This window comes from Motacilla alba, chromosome 2 (assembly GCF_015832195.1).
Source record: "Motacilla alba alba isolate MOTALB_02 chromosome 2, Motacilla_alba_V1.0_pri, whole genome shotgun sequence".
Taxonomy (NCBI): Eukaryota; Metazoa; Chordata; class Aves; order Passeriformes; family Motacillidae; genus Motacilla; species Motacilla alba.
In genome coordinates this window covers 143,480,784-143,507,733 of record NC_052017.1, presented here as the reverse complement: position 1 = coordinate 143,507,733, position 26,950 = coordinate 143,480,784, and the positions used below count along the sequence as shown (strand labels likewise).

General features: G+C 41.2%; 1 protein-coding gene across 3 annotated transcripts in view; it reads left to right on the top strand.

Annotated features, from left to right (window-relative positions):
- Window positions 1–26,950, top strand: part of KCNQ3 (potassium voltage-gated channel subfamily Q member 3) — a 183,614-nt gene that overhangs the window by 85,543 nt on the left and 71,121 nt on the right. The window lies entirely within an intron of this gene.

Sequence of the window (26,950 nt, the reverse complement as noted above, 5' to 3'; positions counted from 1 at the left end):
ATAATTTGGCTATTTAAAATAGAAATATTTCAGGAAAATGTGCAGTGACAGAGCATAAAAGAAAATTATATGCTGAAAATTATATATCCCAAAATAAGAATGGTGAACCCCTTCCCTGAATTTTAATTCTTTTCTTAAAACATTACTAAATTAATAAATTACTGAAATGAATTAAAAAGCCCCTAAACTATTGTGTGAAGTTTTTTTTCATAAGAAACATAGTATTTCTCCTTAACATTGGTGAAATGCTTCAATTCTGAAGCAGTGTTGATGATGGGAGTATGACCCCCTGATATCAACTTGAACCCAGTGCACTCTTTGACTCACCAGTTCTATGCCTTAGGACAGGCAGGAGTTTCAGCCATCCTGAGCCTGACTGTGGGTCCCTCCATCCTTTTAATACTGGTCATGAATTCCTTGATCAACTGGCAGGAGAGACCAGCCATGCTGGAGATGGAGATCTTAATGCCTCGTGGTTGGGGTCACTGGGTGGCTAACTTCTTGGGGCAGCTAAAGAGCAGCTTCCAAACTAAAACCATGCTTTCTTCTTGTCTCAGAAGATCCAGATCACCTCACTAACCTTGGATCTGAGGATTCTTGGGAAGGGTAAGTTCTTGGGAAGGGTAAGTGAAATTAATTAAACAAAAAGATATCTGAAAGTCAATCCCTGGCCTCAGCTTGGGTTTGAGCTATTATCTGGATCTAAGAGTCTTCACTCATTATTAAGGTACGCAAACTGTTCCCTATGATGATCATCTCAGAACAGCAAGAAACAGGGAGGAATCCAAAGCTCACTGGGTCAAACAGGTTTTGCCAGTGGATTTTTTCAGGGATAGCACCATGGTGTCTTAAATTAGATATCAACGAGGCTGACTCAAGCTGATCCTCAAGACTACAGCCAGATTGTAAACCGTCTGTTTCCTGATGGGAACAGATACTTCTGAAGAGATTTCAGTGTGCTCTTGCTATCTCTTTTCTGCTCCCTAACATAATTCCTAGATCAGGTAGGATTTCTGTATATATTCCAAATTTTCAGATAGAAAATGATACCACAGGGTTCAGATGGTTCCCTAGACCATGGAGGAAGGTAGAACTGAATGCTTCTGTAGAGATCTAGACTTAACATCACCCCAAGTAATTAAAGACTGATTCAGATTGATACCAGAGATTGTTCAAATGTCAGCAAGAGCTAAAGACAGATCATCTATATCCAAGTAGAGGGTCTATGGATGCCAATCAAGGACACTGCTGAGACCCTGTTTTGTAAACAAGTGTAGAGCTGGAAATCAGCAGATTAAATTGGTGTTTTGGGAAATAGGCGTAACTAACAAAGAAGAGAATGAGTCAATGGGACCTACAACATTTTTTCACAGAATCATGGAATCATGGAATACTTTGGGTTGAAAGCAGCCTTAAAGATCATATAGTTCCAACCCCCGCACCATGGCCAAGGATGCCACCCATGAGATCAGGTTGCTCAGTGTCCAACCTGGCCTTGAACATGTTTTGGGATGGGACATTCACAGCATTCGTGGGCAACCCGTTCCTCACCTAACAAGGTTTTTTGGGCTAATTTGTTTGACATTATATGAGTGATAACTGAAGAAGAGGTGGAAAGGATCAGAGTCATTCCTTCTGTCTGCTGAACTCCAAAAATCATTGATGTTGCTGAACTTTCATATATTCACTTTGAGAGACGACTGGGCAAATTGGATGTGAAAAAATGTGTTTAGCTTTTTTTCTTCTTTGTCAGTTGGCTTTTGCTAAAGCTTGAACGGCTCAAGGTTATACGATCTCTATCTTATCTTTTCTCTCCCTTTCTACACTTACTTTTTCTCTTTCCCATTTTTTCTTGCCATGTGCTTAAAAATGGATCATGTTCAGAGAACATTTGGCTGTGAACTCATCACCAAAAAGGCAGCTAAATAGCAATGTTCTAAAGAGCACCACAATGACATAAGTTTGCCAGGTCTCCAGGTGGCCTGAAAGTATGTTGTGTCTGTCTGTCTCCTACAGTGAGCATGTTTACAAGAGTTAGCACCAAAATCAGAAATGGCAGGTTTTATCCTTGCTGTTCTTTTCTCTCTCCTATGTGCATCCTGTTGTTGCGCTGTCCAAGGAAACTGCTTACAACTCAAATAAGAGCAACAGAGATAATTCTTATATTGTCTTATTTTTTCTTCCCTAAAGGCAGTTGCATTTGAGGTCAAAGGCTCTTTGTAGCTATTACCTGCAGGAGGAAAAATGAGGGGTGCTGTTTTTCCAAAGAAGAAATTTCAAAATCTGGCAATATTTTACTATAAAATATTTGCTTTCCCCCTCCCCTTCATTCTCTCCTTCCTCATTCTCCTGAGGGCCAGCATTGCTCTGAACCAAACTATCAGTCCTGTAAATTTTAGTAATCCAGTGATTATAGTCTGTTATGAATGCACTACTGGAATTAAAGAGTAATGCTAATGTGCCTTGGCACTTCCATCTTCAATCTTCCCAAACCTGAGATTGTCCTTCTTCAATCACCAGATTTCACAAGGAAACAAGCTGCAGGCAGAATCCAACTACATCAATAAAAAAGAATGATTCACAATATGAAATCTGCTGCTGACTTTGAAGTAACAAGATTTCAGACTTCCTGAGCCATCTCCCTGCTTTTTGAACTGATGGAGATGTTAATGCTTGTGACTAATGCATCATTGCCCAGGGCTGGCATGTCCTAGTCAGACTGTATACAAGGGTGCCTCTGTCTCGCAGTTTCTGAGGTGAAAGCATCATTTTAGGTGGAAAAAGTTTGCTAACTACCTCTAAAATCAGAAAGGTAAAAGCAATGTGTTTTCCATTCTGGGGTAGCCACCTGTATAGGCTCTTCTCTCCCATGGCAAATCTGAGTTTCAAAAATCTGACCCAGAGCCACAGGAAAGAAAGAAAAGTCTGTCACTGACTTCACTGCACTTTTCATCAGGGTCTCAGTGGGTCAGGTGTAAGCTGTTTGTGACACCACAGACATCCACAGCCCCTCTGGCTGATGTCCTTTGGGGAGATCAAAATCAACAGCCATAAAACACAAACCCAGGAAAGTTTAATATAAATACATTTATAATATATTTTTATAGACATACAATATACAAATATTATATATATAATATAATTAATACTTATTTATAAATTTATAAAAATATAATAGATTTATAAATATTGTGACCATTTAATATATTTATAATGTATAAACATATCTAAATGTGAAGTGATTTCATGGTGTGGTTTTTTGCCTTGTAGCTTTACCTAGTACATAAATCTGAGGCACAGTATGCTGGGCTGTTCCTAAGCAGTGAATTATAATGGTTCTTGAGGAGGAGTGTGGGACAGATGTACCTGTCTAAATGCTCTCCTGCCACTCAACACGGGAATAAAAACATGATCTGACATCAGAGCTAAGGATGGAGCATTTCCCCTGGTTAAGCTAGAAAGAATCTCTTTTCTATTGCTTATTCTCATCTTTTTATTATATGTTTTACATAGTGGTTGTCTTCAGCATTTTTTGCCAGTGTATGCTGGGAACCTGATCCTCTGACATGAATAAGCCTTTAGTAAATTGACTTAAACCTATCATATTGACTCCACCATTCTCACTGTTGTTTTGAAGTCTTGAATATTAGTCCCTCGTCTCATCAGCTGTCTATGGCCATGTGATGTTCCCTTTGCCTTTATGAAATCCAAGTACAATATAAAACTCTTGTTCACTATTTGCACACATTCTCTGAGCCAGTATGGCTGGTCTGTTACATGGAGAACCTGCTTGGCAACATCAGCCTGGCCAAAGCTTGTCTGTATTTGTGTCCCTGACAGTTGACCTCCAATGAAATCGCTGTTATTTTGAATGCACTCAGTGCATCAGCACCATTTACAGCAAGGGGGATTTTCAGTAAGAAGCTGTAGATCTGAGAAACGTCCCTTCAGAGAACAGAAGATCTCTCTCTCTCTCTTGCACACAAATTTCTTATCTCACCTCAAGCACTTAGTGGTGATGCTCATATTTTCACTTACAGTATTGCAAGTGTGCAGAAGGCCAGTGAATCCAAAGAAAAATATTCTACTGTTCTGGCAAGTTCTATCACAGAGCAATGGAGAAATAACTTTCTCTACTTTACTGATTCACAGAATGAAGTTTTCAAATACTGATGTGTCATCATTTGAAAAACTTAAAAAAAACCTTAAAAATAATATTGCTGGACATTTGTTCTGAAATGGAAATATAAGAGAGCATTTCAGAGTTTTCTGCTGTATTCACTTGCACATCCCATGGGGTTTTTTTGTGATTATATCCACATGCAGACTTCTCTATGATGCAGGAAATACAAAAGTATGTAGACATATTGAAAGCTTATGGTAAGTAGAAATGTGTTTAAATCTTATCCTAGACATTAAGTCTGGAGAAACTTGCCCTCAATAGCTTAAGCTGCAATAAGTAATTTTATCTGAACTAATAAACTAAACAGGGGTGTGAAATGGATGCAAGAACTGTCCAGACTGTGCAGCGTCCCCTTGCTCCTTGGCCCGGTTGTGACCAGGGCAGGTTCCTCAGAGACCAAACCTTCAGGAACAGTACAGGCAAGCGTGATTCCCAGTAAGGAGTAGGGATGAGGCCAGCCTGTGGCAGGGGGAGAGAGAAGTGACCATATGGGGCATAGAATCCCAGAATCCCAGAACGGGTGCGGTGGGAAGGAGCCGCAGTGGGTCACCTGGTCCAACCCAGAGCACACGGCACAGAATTGTGTCCAGAGAGTTCTGGAATGTCTCCAGTGAGGGAGCCACTCCAGGCCCTCTCTGAACAGCCTGTAATGCAGTGCTGTAACCATGCAATGCTATGCCAAGGTCCCATTAGCAAGAGATGCCTCTGCCCCAATTAAGGTGCAAACAAGACCATATGCTAAACACATATATGGATTTTATTTAACTTGAATGTGAGGTAAAGAGATGGAAAGGGATAGAAAAGAGGACAAAAGAGAGAGATCAAGCAGAATATTGTCACCATCCATGGATCCAGCAGTATCCCATTGGTCCTTCTTCACCCTGGGCTTCCTAGTGGTGGGGGTCCCAGAGTCATTCTTCTGAGACTACCACCTTTATACAGTTCAAGTTATGGGTGTTGCTGGGGTCGTTGTAGAAGCTGTTCCCATAACTTGGAGTGATATGTGTAGGAGCAGTGGCTTCCTTTCCCACACTTTGCCACAGAGGGAATTTCCATCTGGATGCATTAACCAGGAAGCACTCACCCGATCTTGGCTTCCCCAGGCCTGAAATTTGTGCCTCACTGTCAGAAATTCCTCTCTTCTGTGCTTATCTCAAGTTCCTGTTGTGGTGGCTGATCTTATGGCAAGTTCCTTCTGTGGCTTTGATGGTGTTTGAGACAGTCAAGTGTGCTCTTTAAGTCCTTACATGAGGGGCAGCTCATGGTCTTTTTGTAGACTCATATAAATGTAGCGAGTGGATCCTCAGAAACTGTCTGGAGAAAACAGATGTCTAATGGCAGCAGCATCTCTGACCTTATTCTAATGAAAATCCTGAGACACTATCAAAAGGACAAATTGAAGGAGCAACCAAAGCACAGAGCACAGAGAGGAACTGCTAAGTGGCTCCTGCTGAGCTGAAAACATCAATTAATGCCTCGTATCACTGAGGGACTTTGCTCTGTGACTGGCAGACAGAAGAAGACTTCCAAACCCCACAACATCATTGGTTTTACTCCCTTAAACAGCAAGGAATTATTGTTTTCTTAATCCATTCTTATGGCCCATGTCTTACTTCAGAGCAGCTTTACAACCTCCTGTTGGAGTTAAGATTAGGTGAGGTGACTTTTGAGCTCAGTGCCCAAACTGAGGAGCCAGGAGGCTCAGCCAGTGCCACAGAAAGGGCTGGATGAGGATGGGAGCTAGAGGTCATGGTACTTGTCAGAGTTCTTCAGAAGTCTTGCTCTACCAGTGGACAGGGTAGATGGAAGAGGTGTTAAAAATGTTGCAGTGGTTCAGGGTTGGACCATGCGTGAATCCCTTGAAGAGGTGTTGAATGGAGTCTGTGACCTGAAAGCACCAGAAAAACAAAACAGGGTGTGAAGGAACACCCCAAGCCAAAAAGAAGAATGATCAGCATTTCCTAATTGACTTTGCCCTTTGTTCAAAGTCAATTGACTTTGTTCTTCCCTCTCAGGGACTCCAAACAGCATGAGAGAAGGCAAGAAACTTAAAACTTTGGGTTTTCACCTACTCCACAGCAAATTCCTCTGTGGAGCCCAGCTGGGGGTTGCTGTTTGTGGGGTGCTGCTCTGAAGCAGGCTTTGCTGCACTGCTCACAGGGCTGTTTTCTTTTTGGTGTGTTGCTCTCAGAGATAAACATCATTCTCCCCTCAGCTAGACATTATAAGGAGCATGAGTCTTACTGTTTCCTTGTATTGTCTCTTTGTTTTCCATCTTAACAGCTCTGATATGCTCAAGGAAAGCAAATGCTTCTGCTTTAGAGCCCTTGTTTTATGGGAAGGTACGATGTGTCCATTGACCATGCGTTCTGAGCCAGGTTTCTCATTGGACAAAAGCATGGTTGTCTGTCTGAGCCAAGGGCCAGGCTCCTCTCTGGGGAGCTGAGATGTCACACACCATCTGCACAGAGAGGCTGAACCAGCCTGGAGAGAAACTGTGTCCAGCCAGAACTGACCAGCACACCATGAAGATAAGGAAACCAAACAAAATGAAGAATGTGCTTCAAACGTCTTTCTTGACTTGCCTTCCTTCCTCAATTCAGGCTATTCTGGGCACATATGTGGGCATTACAGATCTCTGAAGTAACTACATTTCTAAATGTGGACAGTTTTAGATGTTTTTCTGTCTAAGCCTTATTGCATTTGGTGAAGACAGTAGCACATTCTTGGCTTAGGACTTGATTTGCTTTTCTAGTACATAGGCATTAAATTTTAGCCCTCATTGGATCCCTCAGGAGCTTCTTCTTTTCCTATTTATTCAAAACACACAAATCACAAGCACTTTCCCAGCACAAATGTAACTCATTCTAAATCCCTGCTAATTCAACAACATACCAGTTTTACTAATCACCACCTTGATTAATAAAAGTGGAAATAATTTAAGATGCCATCTGCTTGCAGATAGACAGGTCATTTAAATTTGTTAACTGAGTTTGAAATACAAAATTTGGCCAACGTCCCTCTATTAATCAAGTTCATATTTTATATTAGCATTCTGCCTTCCTGATTACCTCTTCAATAGGATCGTATGGTTGTGTTCATGACTTCAGCAATGATGGGGACTGTTGCCTAAGGCCTATCATCCTTTCTAGAGGACCCAGCAAACTGAAGTGATTATTATTCTGCTGCATCTCAGTGCAGGTTTTTAAAAGATCCTAATTTCTTTAGTCCCAAGTTCAGCTCCTATGTGTTTAGATCTTAAAAAAAACACCAAAAAACTGTTTAGTTGGGGAGATGAGATTTGTCACCATAGCATTGAGCATAAACCCACAGATACACTCAGTGATGGAAATGGCAATTTAGAAGTTTTTGAAGTTCATCTGTCCTGCAACTCAGGTCTGAAAAAGCAGTCAATCCCTGGGAGTGCTGGTACAGCTCAACACCATTGATTGGTGACACAATCTGCCTGTTCTCAAAGTGAGTGTAGGCACATCACTATGCCAGGATGGATCTGTTCTTATTGATGGGACTAGGGACACATTGCTTCCTTATAAAATTTTTAAATGAAGGCTCAAATCAGGCCAGAAGCAATCTGATCCACAGCCCTCTGATACCAGACTTCTGCTAGTGTTTGTGGGGTTTTGGGGTGTGTTTCTTCACAAGAGGCTGCTGTTTGAAAGAAACAAGTGCTTCAGGAGTTTCTCCAGTGCGCACTGTGAGAGCTTTTGGGGAGAAGCTGCATTTTGACAGTAAAATTCTTCTATTGAAGTATCTTTTATGTACTTTGATCACAGTGCTCAAAGGATATGTTGGCTTTGGTCTTATCTCTTACTCTCTTCCACACAGGCATTAAGTGAAGGATTTAAGGCAGTCACCAGTGTCTGTTTAACAGGAATATTTTCTGAACTGACTTTTACAGGATTTTAAAAATTATTATTAAACACTAGGAATATCATATTTGACAGGTCAGCAGATTATTGGGTTTTGGCTTAAATATCAAAAGCCACAATTCTTGGCACATTTCAGCATGCTGATGAAATGCTTGAAATTCACAGCAAATAAAATATTTAAAAGCTGATTACCTAATCTTCTGCAGGGAGACTGATGGGGAGGCATGCTACATCTTGGCACCATGTTTAGCTGAATTTTTAGCTTCTTTACTTACTGATCCACTTTTACAAAATGTATGTGGGAATAATGTCTAATGTCTTGGAGACTTCAGCAAATGTAAGGGTATCTCAGACCTCTCTAGCTCTCTGTCCTCCTGTTTCTGTTGGAAGGGACCTTAAAGATCACCTATTGGCATTTCCATTTTCATGGGAATGTGTTGTGATGAGGAAAATGCACAAAGATTACTCCACCTATCTCACTCTTGCCAGGAATAGTCTAACAGACCACTGCTGTGGTCTCTGCCAGCAGACTCCTGTTAAAAGAACATGAGAGGCAACTCACAAAACAATGAGAGAAGTGGGATGAGACCCTGCTAGTTTCAGATGTACAAGACCCACTGACTTCTACAAGCCTGGAACAATTTAATTCAGCTGAGGAGTTACCTTAATAACAGTGACAGTCTCTTGAAGCCTGTTCCACTGATCTTTGTGGGAAGTTTGCCATTGCCTCTGGTCCTTGGCTCTGGACTGGAGTTCAGGCACATTGGCCAAGATTCACACAGCACCATTGCTCTGGTCTCCCATGAATTTCAGTGGGATTCAGGCAGTGAAATTACTTTATGAATCTGGGCCTTCATTCCAAGAATTTTGAAAATTTGAAGAAGCTCATTTAGCACACACTGTCCTCAGAGACTGTGGGTCATGCTACTTGTTTGTCAAAGCCAATCATTCTTTCACACAGCTAATGCACAAATTAATGGGATTAATGGGCACATACCTTCTTCCTGGTATCAGGGTTCTTTAGATACCATTTCTGACTCTCTGTTAAAAGCACAGAACTTGGCTTTTGGCATAAAATATAGCTCAAATCTCAGAAGCAGAAGGTCAGAGCAAGGCAAGGTGACAGGTGAAGAGCTATCCTGGCAGGAGACCTAGTCATAAACTCCAATACCACATGTACTTCTGGAGGGGTTTTATATGGGTTTCCCTTTCTTTCTGCGCTTCTGGCAAATCATTTAGGTGAACTGATCAGCAGAGTGGGGCTGAGCAGGACTTCTCAAATTCCTACACAGCATCACTAGTTATCTTTATCCTCCCAAGGCTGGCGGCCTTCAATGAGTGCAGCTTGCCTTATAATGGGAGAGAAGGGCCTCTATGGTTGACGTATTTCTCAGACACTCCTTCCTATTGAATTTGATAATTTTTGCTGATGCATGACACATACAGAAGGTTTCTCTGTGCAGTTGTCCTCACTGTGTAGTGGAGCAAGGCCAGTACACAGCAGGGTGGTATCTTAAGGGATGCATCAAAGAAGGAAGCAACTGGGTGAACTTCTGAGCAAGGACTTTGGGACCTGGCTGTAACCCAGGGCTTTCCTCTAACCTTGTTGCAGCCATTTTAACAGGGACAGGTGCTAACAGGGAAGAGATCCCATGTTCATCTGTGCATCAGCTCTGTCTGCCTTTCTATTCCTGAGTCAGTGTAGAAATGTGACATATACCCTAGGGAAGGGCTGCCAGAAATAGGATTTTTCTCTTTGGCCCACCTTAGATCCTTCAGACTAAAGGAAGACTGGAGAGCTTTTACCTATACAGGACAGCATGTAGAGAAATGATGCAGTAGCTTTCTGCTCTGTGAGACACCCCAAGGAGAAGCAAAGGAAAGATACCCTGGATCATCCCAAATGACACTGGATAAAGGCCCACATGGACTACTGAAATGAGCCCATTGTGCCTCAGGACCCCACTGCTGTCCCTGGATGTGCAGTCAGTGAAGCTGACGCAGCCCAGAGAGTAATTCAGCTCACCCTGGAGTGGGCAGCTGGAGTCTGCATGGCTGGGTCACTCCTCAGGCCCCATCAGCTGTATTGACAAAAGGTCTGCTGCAAAAAGAGTTTTAAATAGCCAGCATTTATAGACAAGTTCCTTGAAGGACAAATGTGTTTCTTTACTCTTGAACTGTCTTCCACCCAAGGCAGAGTTGTTTTGGTGTTTTTTTTTTTTTTTTCCAGGGTAAATGGTTGAGTTCAAATCACAAATCAAAATTTCAGCTATGGGCTCAAAGTGGAAAATAAAATCCATGCCACGAACTTAGTTTTCTGTATAGGACAGGTATTTATACTCCTTTATCCCACCTATAATATAAAAAAAGAACAAAAGTTCCCTCAATCAACACATTTTTGTGCTGGATTCTCGTTTGATTTTAGTGCAAGCTCCTTAATTGGGAGCATAATTCCTCTTTTGGAAGTGTTAAGTCAAGGAATAAGGACTTTCTTGTTGACTAGGTGAGACAGTAACACCAACCCAAAGATGCACTTAAAAGACTTAACAGCCCACATCAAAAAACAAACAACAGAAGGAAAGGAAAGATGGTGTTGGAAAGTCAGTCTGGCAAAACAGGAAACTAAAGGCAGTGTTTCAAGTAGGATCTAAGCATGGTAGGGTTTAACAAGAGAGCCTTAGATGAACCTGGAGGGAAAGAAAAGTTTTGACTTTCAAAATATGGCATGGCACCTCTCTCAAGATACTGGTATAACAAAATAATGCAAGACCTAGAGATAATTGATTTGAGGAAAATTGCTTGAACATCTCTACATAATAGCCTGGAGAAACCTGCAAAAAATGGTTTATTATGAATGGAAGTCTGCACTGGCCAGTTTGGCCTATTATTATTTTCACTGAAACCCTAGAGGATGGAATAGGAAACTTACTTAGGCAGTTTGCAGGTACCACCAAGTGGGGTCTGATTAAACCTGCTCATGGATGGAAGTCATTCAATAGAAGTTATCTGAGAACTTTTTAAGAAAACAGAGAAAATGCAGTGCAGAAAATGTTTTAGACATAGCCCTTAGGCAGAGGGTCTCAATTATACAAATAAAAGTGGGACAAGACAGATATGCAGGAGAAGTTCTGGAAATTGCAGTGGGTGAGAAGCTGGCCTTGACTAAGTTACCAAACTCATGCTCCTACAGCAAAAGTGGACACAGGAGGACAATAATCATCCTATGAGTAAGACCTCAGTCTGAGGTTTTGTGAGCACCACATGGAAACAGAATTTGGGCTAGCTGGGGAAAGCCCAGGGAAGAGCTATGTGTCAGCTAGAGACACTGTGCTAGTGACACACATTGGGAGGTCACAGGACTGGGGTTGCTCAATCTGGGGAAGACTGACAGGTGTCAAGAAACAAGGGTCAATATACAATAGATTGCTGCAAAAATCATCTGTTCTCCATGTTCATTCCATGTGGGACTTGATGCAATGAGGAAATATCTCAAAGAGAAGACGTAATTTGGAAATTAGAAGAATGGTTTTTAGCAGTGAATCTAGCTAAATAAGCAAAAAGAATATGGGAGGCAAGGAAATGTCTCTTCCGGGAGGCATAGCATTTGATAGCTGTCTATGCAGAATAGATTCCAGGCTGGGTCTGCCAGCTGTGTGCCCCCTCCAGCCTCATTTCACTCTGATTCCACAGTCTTGTAACATGGGGATGGCAGAATTGGTGCATGTACATCAGTAGAACTTGACAACCCACTAGTGTGGCACAATATCACAGGCAGCTCAAGGATTTGCCCATCTACAGGAAATGCAGTAGATAATTCTAAAAAGGGCTTAAAGCTTTAAGGAATGTTCATTTGTTTTTCTTTAAATTTTATTTTATATTTTGTGTTGCTTTATTTGTAAGCAGGATGCTCCATGAAGTGCAGTTCTGTTGTGTTCTACAGACTGGTTTCCCTGTGGTTATTCACCCTTTGGTTTCTTGTGACTGTCTAGTTAGTCCTTTCCAAGAGAATTGAGGGCATACAACTGCAGGTGTTGCCTGCACTCTGCCTTGACTGAGGAAAACCTCAGTGAGGGCAGCACAGGGTGAATGAGGCTGTGTAGGGAACCAGTCTGTGCTGAAGTTTTTGGTGTCTCACCCAGTGTTGGCTCTGCTGGGCATTGCTGGGGATGGCTGACAGCACGAGCCAGGCACCCACTCCCAGCCAGGCTTTTACCAACATTTAATTTAATGTACCTAAAATAACACAAGTTTGGGTATTGGCCAAATTAACAATTTGAGGAACAGGTTCTAGTTCAAGCAGGCCATGGAATTAAATTATTTTGCTGTCTCTTGTCACTCCTGCAGTTTCATTAGAGGCTGTGTACATGGATCTGGCTCTTACTCACTTCCTAATGGGAAGAGACAGAAAGGCTGAAAAAACAAATAAGTATTAAAAAAAACCCTTAATAATTTCCCCAGATCTGCTTTATCTTCAGTTTTGACTGTGTTGAGCAGACAATCTGACTGGCAAGATTGATACACCCATAATTTTGAGCTCAGGCCAGTAATAGAGCTTTTCAGTAATAAAGCTTTGGTGAATTGATTTCCAGCTGCTTGCATTACCTTTCAGGGGTCCTTGCCTGGGCCATATTCATCTCTTGTTTAAAAAACACAGGGTGGGTAAGGTTCTCATGGGTCAGGAACTGAACTTGGACAGGTCTTTAGGAGCTCCTGTGTGTGTCTTAAGCCTAAATCACCCTAGCTGAAGCACTATAGAGCTATCTGGGAGTCCATCTATGTTTTCTTTTTGGTCTTTGCCAGACCATGAAGGGTGCCCTTGGAGCCAAAACCAAGCCAAATGGATGGTACGTGCTGATAAGAGAGCCTAAAGTGACAAGATGCTTATTTCACATTGTGTAGATGGGTGCTTAAAGCTTGCCAGGTTGAGTCCTGGCCCAGGTCTGTTCCCTTCCTCCTGTGCTGCTGTGAGCCTTTCCCTCTCCAGGGTGACTGAGTCCTGCAGTGGCCACCTACACCCAGGATGACTAGCACCACTGGGAATGCCACTCAGGCTTTTTGAATCTCAAGAGAGATGGAGTGGATTCCCAAGTTATCCCAAGTGGGATCCTAAGGGAAATCAAGTCCTTGAGGAGGAACTGAGGACATCAGACTGCCCTGGGAATGGAGGTTTCCTCCACAGGGAGCTGGAGTCAGAAGCAGTGAATGTCTGCTCAGATATTCTCAACAATAACCCGGGAGAAGGGAAACTCCTCACCTCTGAGGGAGACTTTTCTTCTAGGGTAGAAAACTGCCTCTGACATCCATGCAGAGGAGGGCTATTAAAGCCTGGATTGCTGTAGGATTGATCCCTGTCTCCTGTCCCTGAGCATGACAGGCACTGGAAGCATGTCTGTATTTATATTTTTTCTCTTGGTCTCAGCTTGAATTTTTGGCTTTCCTGTACACAGCAGATAGCACCAGGCAATACATTTCTTGAGCACTACATAAGGGGAATCATGCACTAGAACATGAAATTATTGCCTTTCTTGACTTATGGCCAGTCATTTGTGCAATTTTTCATTCCAACAAAATAATGCAGAGTCTTTAACAAAAGAAGATAGGTAATGTGCCTCAATTTGTCAGAAAAGTTTGAAAACTGTTGGGTCCTGCCTGTGACCTGAAAGAGTAAAAAAAACAGATGATGTGTTTTAAAATTGGCATAGTTGGTCATTCAGACAGGAGCTAAACAAAACTTACTTCTGTCCCAGTCTTGCAGGTCTGTCTTTGTGTTTACAGGGTAAATCTGGAGTCACCCCAGGCAGATTATGCAGCTACATCAGTGACTAGAGGGGAGAAGTAAACACCTGTCTTGGTAGGAAACTGAAAAAAAGGGTTAGCAACTGCATGATTTTTTTGACTGACCTTTGTTAATCAGTGTGTTCTGTTAAAAATTGAATCTTCCTAAGATTATATTTGCTTTTATGAGTTAGCTTTTGTTACAAGTGGTCTTGTTGCAAAAAAAAAAAAAAAAAAGAAAAAAAAAAAGAAAAAAAAGAAAAAAAAAAGAAGAAATACTGTTAAAAATCTTTGCTTCAGTGTTTACAGGGCTCTGCATGTGTAAGACACTTATGAAACCATTGCCCAGTGTAGAGCTCATGAAATGGCAGCATTTCATACAGCAGTGGGTGGTTAAACTTCAGAAGTCAACACAACCTTTCTAGGCAGGCTGAAATTGCAGTGGGAAGTCTCATTTCTCTTCCATTGATAATAAACAAGAGTGACATTCCCTTGAATGAGGTGGTTATCTGCAACACCCACACCTGAGCAAATGTCCCTGCTCCCCATTGTACCCAGGGAAAGAGCTGCTCAGTGACATCAGCAGAGTTTAGGATGCAGTTTGCCTTGTCCTTGGCCTCCTGTGCTTGGTCCCTGTTGACTCCAGTGCTGGAGATCCGAGGTAGCTCAGGTGTAACAAAGCTGGGAGATCTTGGGTCTGTGTTTGCTGTGCCTGTATTTCCAGCAGTGGGGCAGAGGAATTTTGAACATATTATGTGGAGAGAAGGCACCTGCATTTAGCTGACCTCAGGAATAAACCTGACATGGTCAGCCTGTTCCAGAACAGTCTGCAGCTCTCACAGATGTGGGGAGAGGCATCTGCAACACACTTCTGCATTGCACAGTGACCCCCCCCAAACCTGCTGTAAGAGCAAAGACATTTCCGAAATAATTAGAAAGGCCTGCAATGGGCTAAGGCAGGTTTATTTCCCTTTGCATCAAGAGTTTATTGGCTTCAGGGTGAGCTGTGGGTGTAATTCTGAAAAGGTCAGCAGCATAGCAGAGAGAGTGAATCACTTTTATAGCTAAATAAAGGCTGACAATGACCATGGAATGGTGCTTCCCAGCCTTGAAGGAGTGAGGTGGCCCTAGATGTATGGCTTAGGTGGGGATTGATTGTGAATCCATCCTTGCAACTGTGGAGGGTGCCTGGGACTTCGCTTGCAAGGAAGGAAGATGGAATGTGCAGGGAGGAGAAAGTGGGTTGTAGAGAGCACCATAATGCTGCAGAGGCAGGTGGAAATATGTCTTGGGCTACCCTTGAGGGACCACAGATGCAAACAGGCAAAGGCAAACCGAAAAGTTCATCAGAGAATTAATAACCAGTGTCTGCTTCAGCTGCCCTTCTTCTGACACCCCAGACCAGTACCTCACTGCTGTGACTCTGGCCTCTGGAATTTGTCTGTGGCTAGAAGTGAATGGCAAGAGTTCAACAATATTGTACCTTTACAGTTAATCCAACCAGATTCAATATTTCTTTTTTTTTTTTTTTTTAATTTATTTTTAGTTAATATTCTCTCCATCTTTATAAATAATTGGGAAATGTTAAATAGAAATAAAGAGGTGTTAAAAGCATATTGGTAACAGAAGTAGCCATATTTTATACATGGTACAATCCCATCACATTTGCAGACCCGTGGACCTCTTAGATTATTAACTGTCATACCCACTGAACAACCATTTATTGACAGTCATTAAGCATTTATTATCTCTGCTTGAATTGTTTCTAAATGTTTCAGTAATATAAATTTTTCTTTCAAAATTCAGCAATGCAGTTGAACCTTACCTGCAGTGCTCTCTTTGCCCAGCATTTAATATGTTTAAAATACCCTCTGAGTAAAAAATTTCAGTAAGAAAGTCATTAGAAGGAGAGTGTTCTTTATCACAATAATCCCCCATGCATGTATCTCTGTTAATTGATCTACTTTTCTAGACAATGTGGTAATTATAGCTCATTGAAGAGCATCAAAGAGCTTCACTGTTATTTTACCCTGACATTTTCCCCATCAGTGTGAGGTCTCACCAGCATAATAGGGAGTTTCTCCTTTGAATCACAGGGCACAGGTAGGAACTGTGATGTTTTGTTAGTGATGAGAAACAGTGTCATAGGCACAGGCATTTTTTTGCATAAGATAATTTTACACAATCCCTTCTGTCCATGCAGGCACAGCCCAGACCACACTGAGCTCTGTGGTTGTGAGGCACCTGCCTCAGACAGCAATTCTGTGTATCACAATAACCAAATAGATTTTAAAAAAAATGTTACTGTTTTTATTTTATGATATTTTAAGATCAGAGACATGTAACTGTATTTCCAGAGTGGGATTTCTTATGTGGTGAGCCTGACTGTAGAGTTTGGGTTTGCTTTTCATGTAACACAAATCCAACCAGGATGACTTTGTTCCTGCTGAAGGCAGTGGTTGGACCCCCATTGTTTTGGCCAGTGACTGTAGAGGGAATCAGATTTAGCAAGTGCAGCATCCGTGGCTTCCTGAGCTTGGAGGTGTTCTGATTCACAGATCAGAGACACCACAGATGAACATTAGCACAACATGAAAATCAGCTTAGTCAGAGTACAGATACAGGATATGGGAACAAGACTTCATGTTGAGTTTTTTGAAATGTTTAACAAGTGAGTTAACTTTTGTGGTGATTAGTTTTCCTGTTCTAATAATTTCCTTGATCATTAAATCTGCTTCTCTTCCAAAGTTATGTAATTCTGGATCTAACTTCTGGAGAAAAGCCATCTGTTTTCTTATTAATCAATAGTCACCTCTTAACAATATTGAGTACTTGTTAAAACTTATTTGAGTAATGTACATGCATGGAGGAAGGTTTGTTAAGTATATATTGGATAAGAGTTTTTAGGGAGAGAATAGATGAAGTAAAGTAATTACAAAATAATTTTCAAAGTTAATTAGGTAAGGGCCACAAAAGTAATCATTATTTATCAGCATCACTTCAAAGCATATCTCCAGTAACTCATGCTTCTCCCATTACCACAAAGAAAAGAATCCAGAGAAGAACTCCAAACTCCAGTGGGGAACTGAAGCCTAATTAAGGACATGGTGGCTAAAGGTTGTTGTTTTCTAATGGACTGTGTGGCACATACTGAGCTGGACCAAAAATGCTGCTATTAAGCACACGGTGTGGTTGGCAGTGTTGGTGATGCACATAAAGAAGGATTTTTGGATCTGGATGTTGGTCTGAACCATTGTGAATGTCTGGCAAAGCTCTCTGGAACCTGAAAATCCCCTCAGAAAAGTGGGGGACTGAGCAAGCTCCCCATTAGAGCTGATTGTTCTGACACCAGGTTTTCCTTAGTGTGAGGAGCCTGTGCTATGCCTTCTAACTCCTTCTAGCTGCTCCCTGCACACCCTGCCAGTGCCCATCCTGGGCCTTTCACTGTTTGTTTTGGTAGCACTGACTGCCAGCTCCTTGTCCTTGGAGAAATGCTGCAGTTCCTCAGACACAGCTGGGCCCCAGATCCTGCAGAGCCCAAGTGAATTATCTTGTTATCCAGTGGGTAAGCTTGCAAAAGAAGCTGGAGGAGCTTGCAGAGCTCTCATCCTTGTTAGATGAGCCAGAACTCATACAGCTGCTATTGCTTTGTAAACTGGGAGCTTTCAGCCCCACAGTAATTATATCTTGCTTTAAATTACTTTGGAGTGGCTCTCAAGATGTTGTCATCAAGGCTGTCATCTTAAAGGACAAGCTCAGACTCAAGAGAAATAAGCTAAAGTGAATCAGACAATGGTGGTGGCTGAGTTCATTTCACGGAGCTTGTGCAGTCATCTTGACCTCTATAAAAGTTCTCCATTTCAATTCCTGTCTGCTGAGGAAAAAGCTACATCCTTCCCCTTCTGAACGTTTTCAAGAGGAGGAAAAGTAGGGAAGACTTTTTTTTCTTTTAGCCACAGACAAGACAAGCCCATCAATGCTTTGACAATAAAACCCCACGTAGAATTTTTTGTTGTTACCTGCCAGGTAAATCAAATTTCATCTTGCCACTCACTTCATCACAGAGCTGACAACTTTTACCCTTTCCTCTATTGAACGTGTGAACAGCAGTGTAGAGATCTGATATTTACTGCTGAAATTTTCAATGTGGAAGTAAGCATGATTTAATTATTGCTCTGGCTACTGCCCTTTAAAGTTGCATCTTAGACAGGATGATGTTTAAATGCCCTTCTGGATTCTATTTTATAACTTTTCATCTCTAAACAATAATGTGCTTAGAAGTGAGATCTGTCAGGAAGGTTCTAATGGTGCATAGCAATGGTAAGCAGCCTTTAAAAATGTATTGTCTAATGAGATACTAAGGAACAAAAATACTATTCTGAATCTCTGCTGGTCTTGTAATTGTAGCGCTTTAGCTCAGAAACAAAACAAAAAAGAAATAGTTTTGCTCCATTATACTTGGTAATTTGGCCTTTGCAATTAGAAAAAATCTGGAGTAGTGTATTTTGTATTTCTGTTATGTATTTCTGTTAAAGATTATAAAGGCTCCGTGAACACACACAAGAGGAGCACTACAGTGAGTGAATTTCTGCTGCTGAGCATCTCCCTGTATTCAATCTGACAACTGAAAATATGAGGGGCTCTGAGGCTGCCATTATGCTCCATCATATCAATGATCCATGGATAAGGAACTGGCACAAGCACACTGAAGAGCTCTAAAGGAGCTGTAATAGCCTACCTTGTCAGCAGCCAGGGGCTGTGGATTAAAGTAGGAGAGCACTGAAACACACAGACTCCCTTGCTTGTCCCATGCTGTTCCCCTCTTAAAACAGGAATCTTGTCCACTTTTGGAAATATGATCATCAACAACTGTTGGTGAAAACTGGATGCCTTCTGTCATGAAAAGAACTTCTGTGGGCCAGCTAGGGAGAAAACTGTTGCTAAGAGTGATGATGATGATGGTGGCTTGTCCATTGCAAATGCGTTTGTGATCACTAAATCATTCTGCTGCTGTCATGTGGCCAAGTGCCCCTTCCCTGGTCACATCCCTGGGCTGTTCTCCAACGATGTTGCCAATGACAATCCCTTGCCAGGTCCCTCAGCCTGCCCAAGGACAGCCATGGCCTTTGCAGGGTCTGCTGCAGGCACCTGCAGGTGAGGGAGAACAAGAGAGTCTCCAGAGCTCGGTCCAGGCTGGCTTTGCACAGAGGCAGTTCAGATGCTGAGCAGCAGTGGTCCTTCTGCTCTGCCCTCCCAGTGTTTCTTCCTCTGGGAAAGCAGCATGGCAATGCAAAGGAGCAGGCTCTGGACATTTGTACAGTGGTACATACCCCCCTTAACCATTCTTTGGGACTGCAGGGGGCTAGAGTGACCAGTGGCTTTACAAGGAATGATCCAAATCTTGCAGAGCTGTGAGAGCTGATGAGTCCTGCAAGACTCAGAGTGACTGTACAGGGCCAGATGGACAACTTGTATCCATATCACCAGTTCCTTCTGTACATGCAATTATCTGAACCCACCATCACCCTGGATAAATGAGGGTTGGTCTTTAAGATAATAACCTCAGTGTCGCGGCATTTTCAAGACATTTTAGACATTAACCTAAGAAATTAGGTGAAATAATAATTGCTCATTTAAAGTTTTATTGGGATCCACTTTAGATTTTTGTAATGAAACAACATTTACCTTTGGCCACTAGTGACCTGGAGCAGATCCAGCTCAATGGCCTACATGGGAAAATACCAATATCTATTGCTGAGCATGAGCCAAGCATTCCCTACTGCAGCAGATTTACAGTCCTTAATCCTGGAAATAAATTCAGAGAAGCAGAGTTTTATGACAAGGCTAAAACCTTGTGAGGTTTCTCTGAGAAGAAGCAGGAACCACAGTCAGGGCTTTCAGGAAGAGTAGCATATCTGTGTCAGGCAAATCCAGGATTCTACAGAACACTGTATGATCCAAATCTCAGGGTTTTCAGGCACATGAAGTCAGAACTATGCACAGCTGTATCAAAGTTTGATCTTTGCAATTTATATCTTAGTCCCCTCCTCTCCCCTCCTCTTTTTTATCTTCTCCTCTTTTTCTCAAGTTTAGTGGAAAGACAATTTCATTCCAAATTCATAGCAGTTGCATTTTTAATCTCTTCTAATTTTTAATTTTCTAATTTATGAGACACTGTTAAATTAATGCTACCTCCATTATTCTAGCATCACTTGGAATCTCTGTATTCCTTGGAGAAGATAAATGAGTCACTCTATCATTACTATATTTTTCCTCATATGCACAGTTTTGAGTTTCAAGATCTGAAAGGATCCTCTGAAACCTACTACAGAGGGAGAAAGAGATGATCTTTGTGCAGAGGGAAATCCAGTCCACCTATGTTAGTGATCTATCCACTGCTTCGTGTTAAGATGTTTTTGTATTATTTGCAGCCATAATTTTCTGCCCAGCTTTTGCATTTTTCTGTTTATTAACATTTCCTGTTTCTTTTTTCTTTCTTTCTTTCTTTATTATGGCCCTCAGTTACTTCCACTATGCCTTGGAAACCAATGCACATCTACTCCCCTTCACATCTCTCAATCACATTGTAGTTATATAAGAGATGTAACTATGGTTATAAAATGTCCTTTACTCTGAAAGAAGGAGTTTCAGTACAATGGGACTGAAAGAGACTTGTTTTTATACAAAATAATTTGATTTTGCACTTTTTGCACTCCAAATCATAGGCATGCCCCATGTTTTTGTCTCCATCACCCCTTTTGTAAGACTTTGTGTGAGCTGCTGCCATATCATTGTTAGCTATTCTGTAGCCTAACGTCTTCATGGCCAAAATATACTTTTTTTTTTTATTTCAGTCATTTGGAGAGGATGATCTCTTACCCCAAAGAGCTTCTTTTCCTTATCATTGTTTCTACCTGAATCATTGTTTTCACCTCCGTTTTTCAGGGAGTTTGATGGTTTCTTGTACCAAACAATGCAGGTTCCATCACGTTGGCATTTATGGAATGCCAGGATTGCAGTGTCAATGCAGGGAAATAGTTCTGAAATATGGTGGTTTCATGTGTTAGGTACACACCCCTGCCTCTGTGCAGTCCAAAAATTCACTGTAATGTCTTCCTCCCCACTCAGCCCTTCTGTCCCCACAAGAGGTGACCAAGTGCATTGTCCACTTTGCAGTGGGAAAGGAAGGGGAGGTCTGGAGTCACAGAGGGAGTTCCCCATGAACCAGGCAGCCCCAGAACACAAGGGCCTGGCTGCTGGAGTATCCTCCCCCCCTTCTGAAGTTTTCCTAGTCACTTAAGGGATTTGATTCTCAGTCATCATTAAATTGAATGGGATGAGGGCATTCAGACATCTGAAGTTTGCTGTGAAAATCTCAGCTGTAAAAGACAGCTTATTAGGCCATTTTCCCCATATCTTACAAGCAGAAAAAGAAGAGCCATTGTGAGTGAGAGAGACCAGTACATCATAATAAATAAGAGAAATATCTACTATTTTGTAATTCAATTGTAACTTCCTATTAAATTTAATAATGCATACACTTAACTTCATTTTGTTCTTATTAAGAGAAAAGAAATTGGTCCAGGGAAGCAAGCAAATAATTAAATAGAAATATTCAAAAATGCATGAACACTAGAGAGCTTAAACATGTATCACTTCTACACCAGCAGACATGATTTAGAGTCTGAGTCCCTAAAAATGAAACATTCTTCAAGCTTTTGAAAGCTCTCTAGGAATTCTAGCATCAGAAATGAGCTTTCACCATGCCAGTACCTCTAGAGACATAAGGTTTCTTATTTTTCCACAGTGCCCAGTATGGGCTTCACTAAACACAGGAATAGCAAGGGGAAGTCTACACTAAGTGATAGAAGACCTCAGCACAGCCCTGGAAATACCTGAGCTGCCTTTGAATTACCTGGGATATTATCACCTTGCTCCTTAGTAGGCTGGTGGAGGAGATGCTGTTTTCCAACTGAAGCAGCAACTTCTCAACACAACAAAAATCATTACAGTGCCCTGCAGTGATTGCCTGATGGACCAGCCCTACCCAAACAGATCACAACATTTAGAGTCTGAAAATAGAGACATCAAAAAAGTCACTAAGCAAAATTCCAGGGCTCTCTCAGGGGCTTCATGCTAAGAGAAATTTGCCTGAAGAGCTTGAAGTGAAGCCAATGGAGCTGATTTCAGCCAATTTTATCTTTATAAATACATCTAAACCTGACCTTTTCTAGGCCTATTCACATTCATGCCAAAGGATTTTCCAGACGTCACAGATCTCTTTTTTCACATATATTTCTCCTTCAGACAGAAAGCTTTCTGCTCCCACACCTGACAGATAAAACAGACAAAAAAAGGACAGGGACATTTAAATACACATACAGAAATACCTACTTAAGCTGACTGGCCTCTCACTTATATACCTGTTGAAAACTTATTCTTTCAAAAAATCCATTTGCAGTAGATAAACATTATCTGGATGTTCTGGATCAAATCACTGCCAAAAAAAATTAAGTCTTGACATTGAAATGACCAGAATTATCCTGTTAAGGAGAATTGAACATTAATTCTTTAATAGGCCTAGATCATCTTTTATATGCAGAGCACAAGAAATGCTGCTGCAAGGCCAGACAGAAAGGCAAGCTACAGGAGAGGCAATCTTTGCTTCTCCAGTTCACCTTGATGTTTGAAATAAACTTTACAGTATCCATATTCCTCTTTATTTCCTTTCCTCTGCTGGGGAACATTACACTGCATCCACATTCTACACTCTGATTATAAGTCCCTGTGGGAAAGGACAAAAACCTATGATTCTTTCTGCTTTAAAATAATTTCTGTTCTGCTGCCAGTGGCCCTGTATGGTATCCAAGTACGAGGGCTGAGCTGTGTGAGCTTTGCCTTTGAGTCTTGTTTTCCTGAGGGGTTTGTGGTAAGGTAGGGGGTCAGCCTCTTCTCTCAGGCAACTGGGAATAGGATAAAGGGAAATGGCCTCAAGTTGCACCAAGGGAAGTTCAGGCTGGTTATTAGGAAGAATTTCTTCACTGTAAGAGTGGTTAAGCATTGGAACAGGCTGCCCAGGGCAGTGGTAGACTCACCATCTCTGGAAGTGCTCTAAGAATGAGTAGACCTGGCACTTTGCCATGAGGTTCAGTGGGCAGGTGCTGTTGGTCAAAGGTTGGGCTAACAATCATGGAGGTATTTTCTAATCTTAGAGGTTCTATGATGGTTTGTAGACATGTCTGTGCTGATTTGGGTCTGGAGGCATCCCTCTGCAGTACAGAAAGTCTAGGAGATTTTATTTTAAATGCCAGGAAACAGAAACACCAGAAATTAGTGACTACTACTGGCCTTTAGTGTTGTTACTAATTTGGGTAAGATGGAGTGATTAAAGGCAGCTAATACAAGTGCCATAAGTAGGTCAGGCAAAACAAACATCCAAAAAAAGCCAAACTAACTCGATGCTTTGAGGGAACCCCCAGGTCAGACAGGGAAGAGTGGAAATATTGATCAAACTTGATGCTACACGGAAGGGAAGAAAAGTGGTGTGAGGTCAGGGCATTGAAAGTGAGGTATGTGTCTGGGTGAAAGGCTTGCTCAGCAGTGGAGTGAGGGGCTGGAAGTGCTGTAGGTGTCTTTTAACAAGGAAGGACCTGAGGAGCTGCACAGGCAGAGTCAGGTGTGCTGTACATTGCACTGCACAGCTGGAAGACAGATTGGGTTTCAAAAGAAAATATGTGTCCTATTTGCTAAAGACAGCAAGAGCAGCAGGCTGACCACTGACAAAGGGGAGAGTCTAATTTTGAGTTGTCAAGGCAGAAGCAACTGGTCAGGCCAGAAAAAATATCAGTGAGATTATTGTAACTAGGGGTGAAGTTAAAAGCCTTCCCACCCCTTTGTTCTGCTGTGTTATTTCCCTCAGTGACACTGTGCTTTAATGCTGTAGGATGCCCAGGTTTTTTTGGCTGTTTCCTAGTGAGCACAGAGGTTCTGGGAATAAAAAATAGTTTTTGATTTAGTGCCAAAATCTACAAATCACTTTGAATTTCCAAACAGGTGAACATTATTCATGGCAATACATGGCCTGAGCCTGAAATAGAGCAGGACATGACTTTGTTCCTGTCTCAGTCTTGCAGTGGGGACAAACCACATGAGAGTGACACAATCAAAGGTGAAAGAACAAAAACATAAAGCCATGACTGCAGCATTTCACAGCCTGAAAAGCAGATCACAGGGAAATCCTTTCTAACCATCACAGCAGGAGCAATATTTCCCTGTATTTTATCAGCCCAGTGAGGAAATCAGGGCAACCTCTTAGCATTGGCAACATGCCTTGCCACCACCTAGGGCTGTGGTTGGCTCAGAATATCAGCATGTTTGAAGCACTCTGCAGAAAAGCCAATTTTTAAATGACATAGGGTCAGGCTCCAACCCTCTTAGAATAAATGGAACTCTTACCATATATTTAAGTGTGTTTTAGATTAAGACAAAGGGATGTAATTAATTTATCCCAGAGCCTTTGGAAACCTCAATTCAGAGAAAAAGTTTTTCAATGAAAGTTCATTGATAAAAAGGACCCAGAGAACTGAACTGTTGGTTGAATAAACTTCCTTATATACTGTGAGGCCACTGGTAGAACGTCTGGTCTTTTGACCTCACATTCAGGTATTTATTTACTAAGGAAACTGGCAGTTTTTATTATTAGGACTGATTTTTTTTTCCGTTGTTAGTGTCATTATGAGTCCAATGTTCTCCCTTAATGATTCAATATACATTTTAAAGTAGGGCAATATTTTAAAATATTAATTTATCAACATTGAAGAATGTATTAGTAAGAGACACAAACATATATCTTTATGGGAGAATTAAAATTATAATCATATGCCATTTTTGTTATGTATTCTAGAGTTAGAATGAACAACAGAGAGATTCCAGTTTCAGGTGCAAAACTAATGCATCAGCAATGTTAATTTTCTGTGCCCTGAAAAATGCACTCATGTTAAAAAATAAACTGGAAAGAAGTTCTGGGTATTTTAGAAGGTATTTGTTTTAATTTTAATAAGAACAACTTAAAATGGAACCTTTTTTAAGATAAAAGTATCAATAATCACCTATGACTTAAAAAAAGCTATTTCCTTTCCATTATGCAGAGAAGCCTGTGGTGACGTTTGTTGCCTCTGCAGTTCTGGAAGCAGCAAGATCTGGAGTCAGTATGTCTGGTAGCTATGCCAGTTCATAAGGACATAAATCAACAGCTTGCTGACCTCAGAATTGTCTGTCCTTTAGCCATTTCTATGCTCTTCACAGATTTATTCCTTACCATATTTTATCTGGTCCAGACTAACTGCTTATTCTGAGTTCTCTGGTTAAATATGAGTCTGATTCACAGCCCAGCAGATCCTTGTTTTCCTGATTTTCATTCCATATTTTTTGTCTCATATATATTGTTTTCTTTGGCTTTTCCTTCACTCACCGTGCTGTTTGTTTTCTCTGGTAACATGACAGATGCACTTTTATGGGGTGCAGCTTTGTAGTTAAATCCTGTCTAGATTTACACTGGATTTTGTCAGTGCAAGCCAGGGGCAGGACTGACAGCCTGACCCACTCAAGGATTTAATACTTTTCCCCACTGAGTCCCTGCCCCACTGGAGCAAGACAGTAAACAAGTGTGTGCTAACAGTGAGTTCTCATTCTCCTCTTAGAATGTGCTTATCCAAGGACTACAGACCCTGATTTCCCAAGTGAGAGGATGAGGGCAGCCTCTTTCATCCCTACAAACTCATGGGACTGCCACAGTCCTGTCTGCTTCTCTGCCATGAGTGCTGAACAGGCTCATTTTAGTTTTTTCAGCTCTTTTAGTAACTTCCTTGATTTAAGACTTAGCTCATGCTGGACCTAACAGAAGAGACACATTTGGAGGTCTTAGGTTGTGATATAACTTGTCTCCTTTCTGTAAGAAGGGGTGAAAAAAGACAGCAGTGCAGTCCTTAAGTAGCATAAAGAATTATTATAATTTCTGATTTAGATGTTAAAGGGAAATACCATCAGTGAACTATCTGTGCTTTTGAAAGAATAATTTGATATAGCAGTTTTTATAAGAGTGAGATTGCAGCATTTACAGTTGTGATTTTTAGATAAATACTTTATCTTCCTCCTCACACATTGCTAGATCCACAGCCCTTTTCACACCCATAATATGGGCTAAGCTTTGTTAATCCTTATCAGTGCTTCCAAATAAGACTCCAGTGAAAACTACCTGGTATTTTGGCATTTAGGAAAAGCAATCCAAGAATTAAACATACACAAAAGTCTGCAAGAAATGTATTTTAAATGAGGGATTTTGTAAGGAAAGCTTGGTGATTGTTGAAATTTCAAACCCTGCTGCCAGCAATTATTAAATCTTCCATTGCTTTGCTCTATTCAAGGCAGACCCAGACAAGAAATTATTCTAGTTATGAGTAGATTTATCATGTCTCTAGGAAGAGATTACAGAATCACAGAATTTCTAGGCTGGAAGAGACCTTTAAAATCATTGAGTCCAACCTATGTTCTAACACCTCAACTACATCATGGCCAAGTGCCACATCCAGTCTTTTTTTAAACACATCCAGGGATGGTGACTCCACCACCTCCCTGGGCAGATGATTCCAGTATTTGACCACTCTTTCTGTGAAAAACTTCCTCCTTAATTCTAGCCTGTATATTGCCTCATCTCTTTTATCAGAACGGGGTTATCAAGACAAAGCAAAACAGAGGCATCCTGGTGGGGATCAGAAATAGTGAGTATTAGCATCTGTGCAGTTTGAAGAAAGTGAAAAAAGCATGTCAGGTTCAAATGTGAAAAGAGTAAGGAATGATCTAAAAATTGCAAATATCAATGTTAAATTCTATAAAGCAGGAAAAAAAAATTGCATTAAACTCTATTAAATAACTTTCACCATTTTCAGCTTTTGACAGCTTATGTTCCAATGTAAGGTAGTTTAGATTAAAACAGAAATGTTTGACAGATTCATCCCAGTACTCGGATGTACAGTGAAAAGTCTCTTGTGCCTTTGCATATGATGGGGTTTGGAAGAAATATTTTATACAGACAGCAACTGAAACT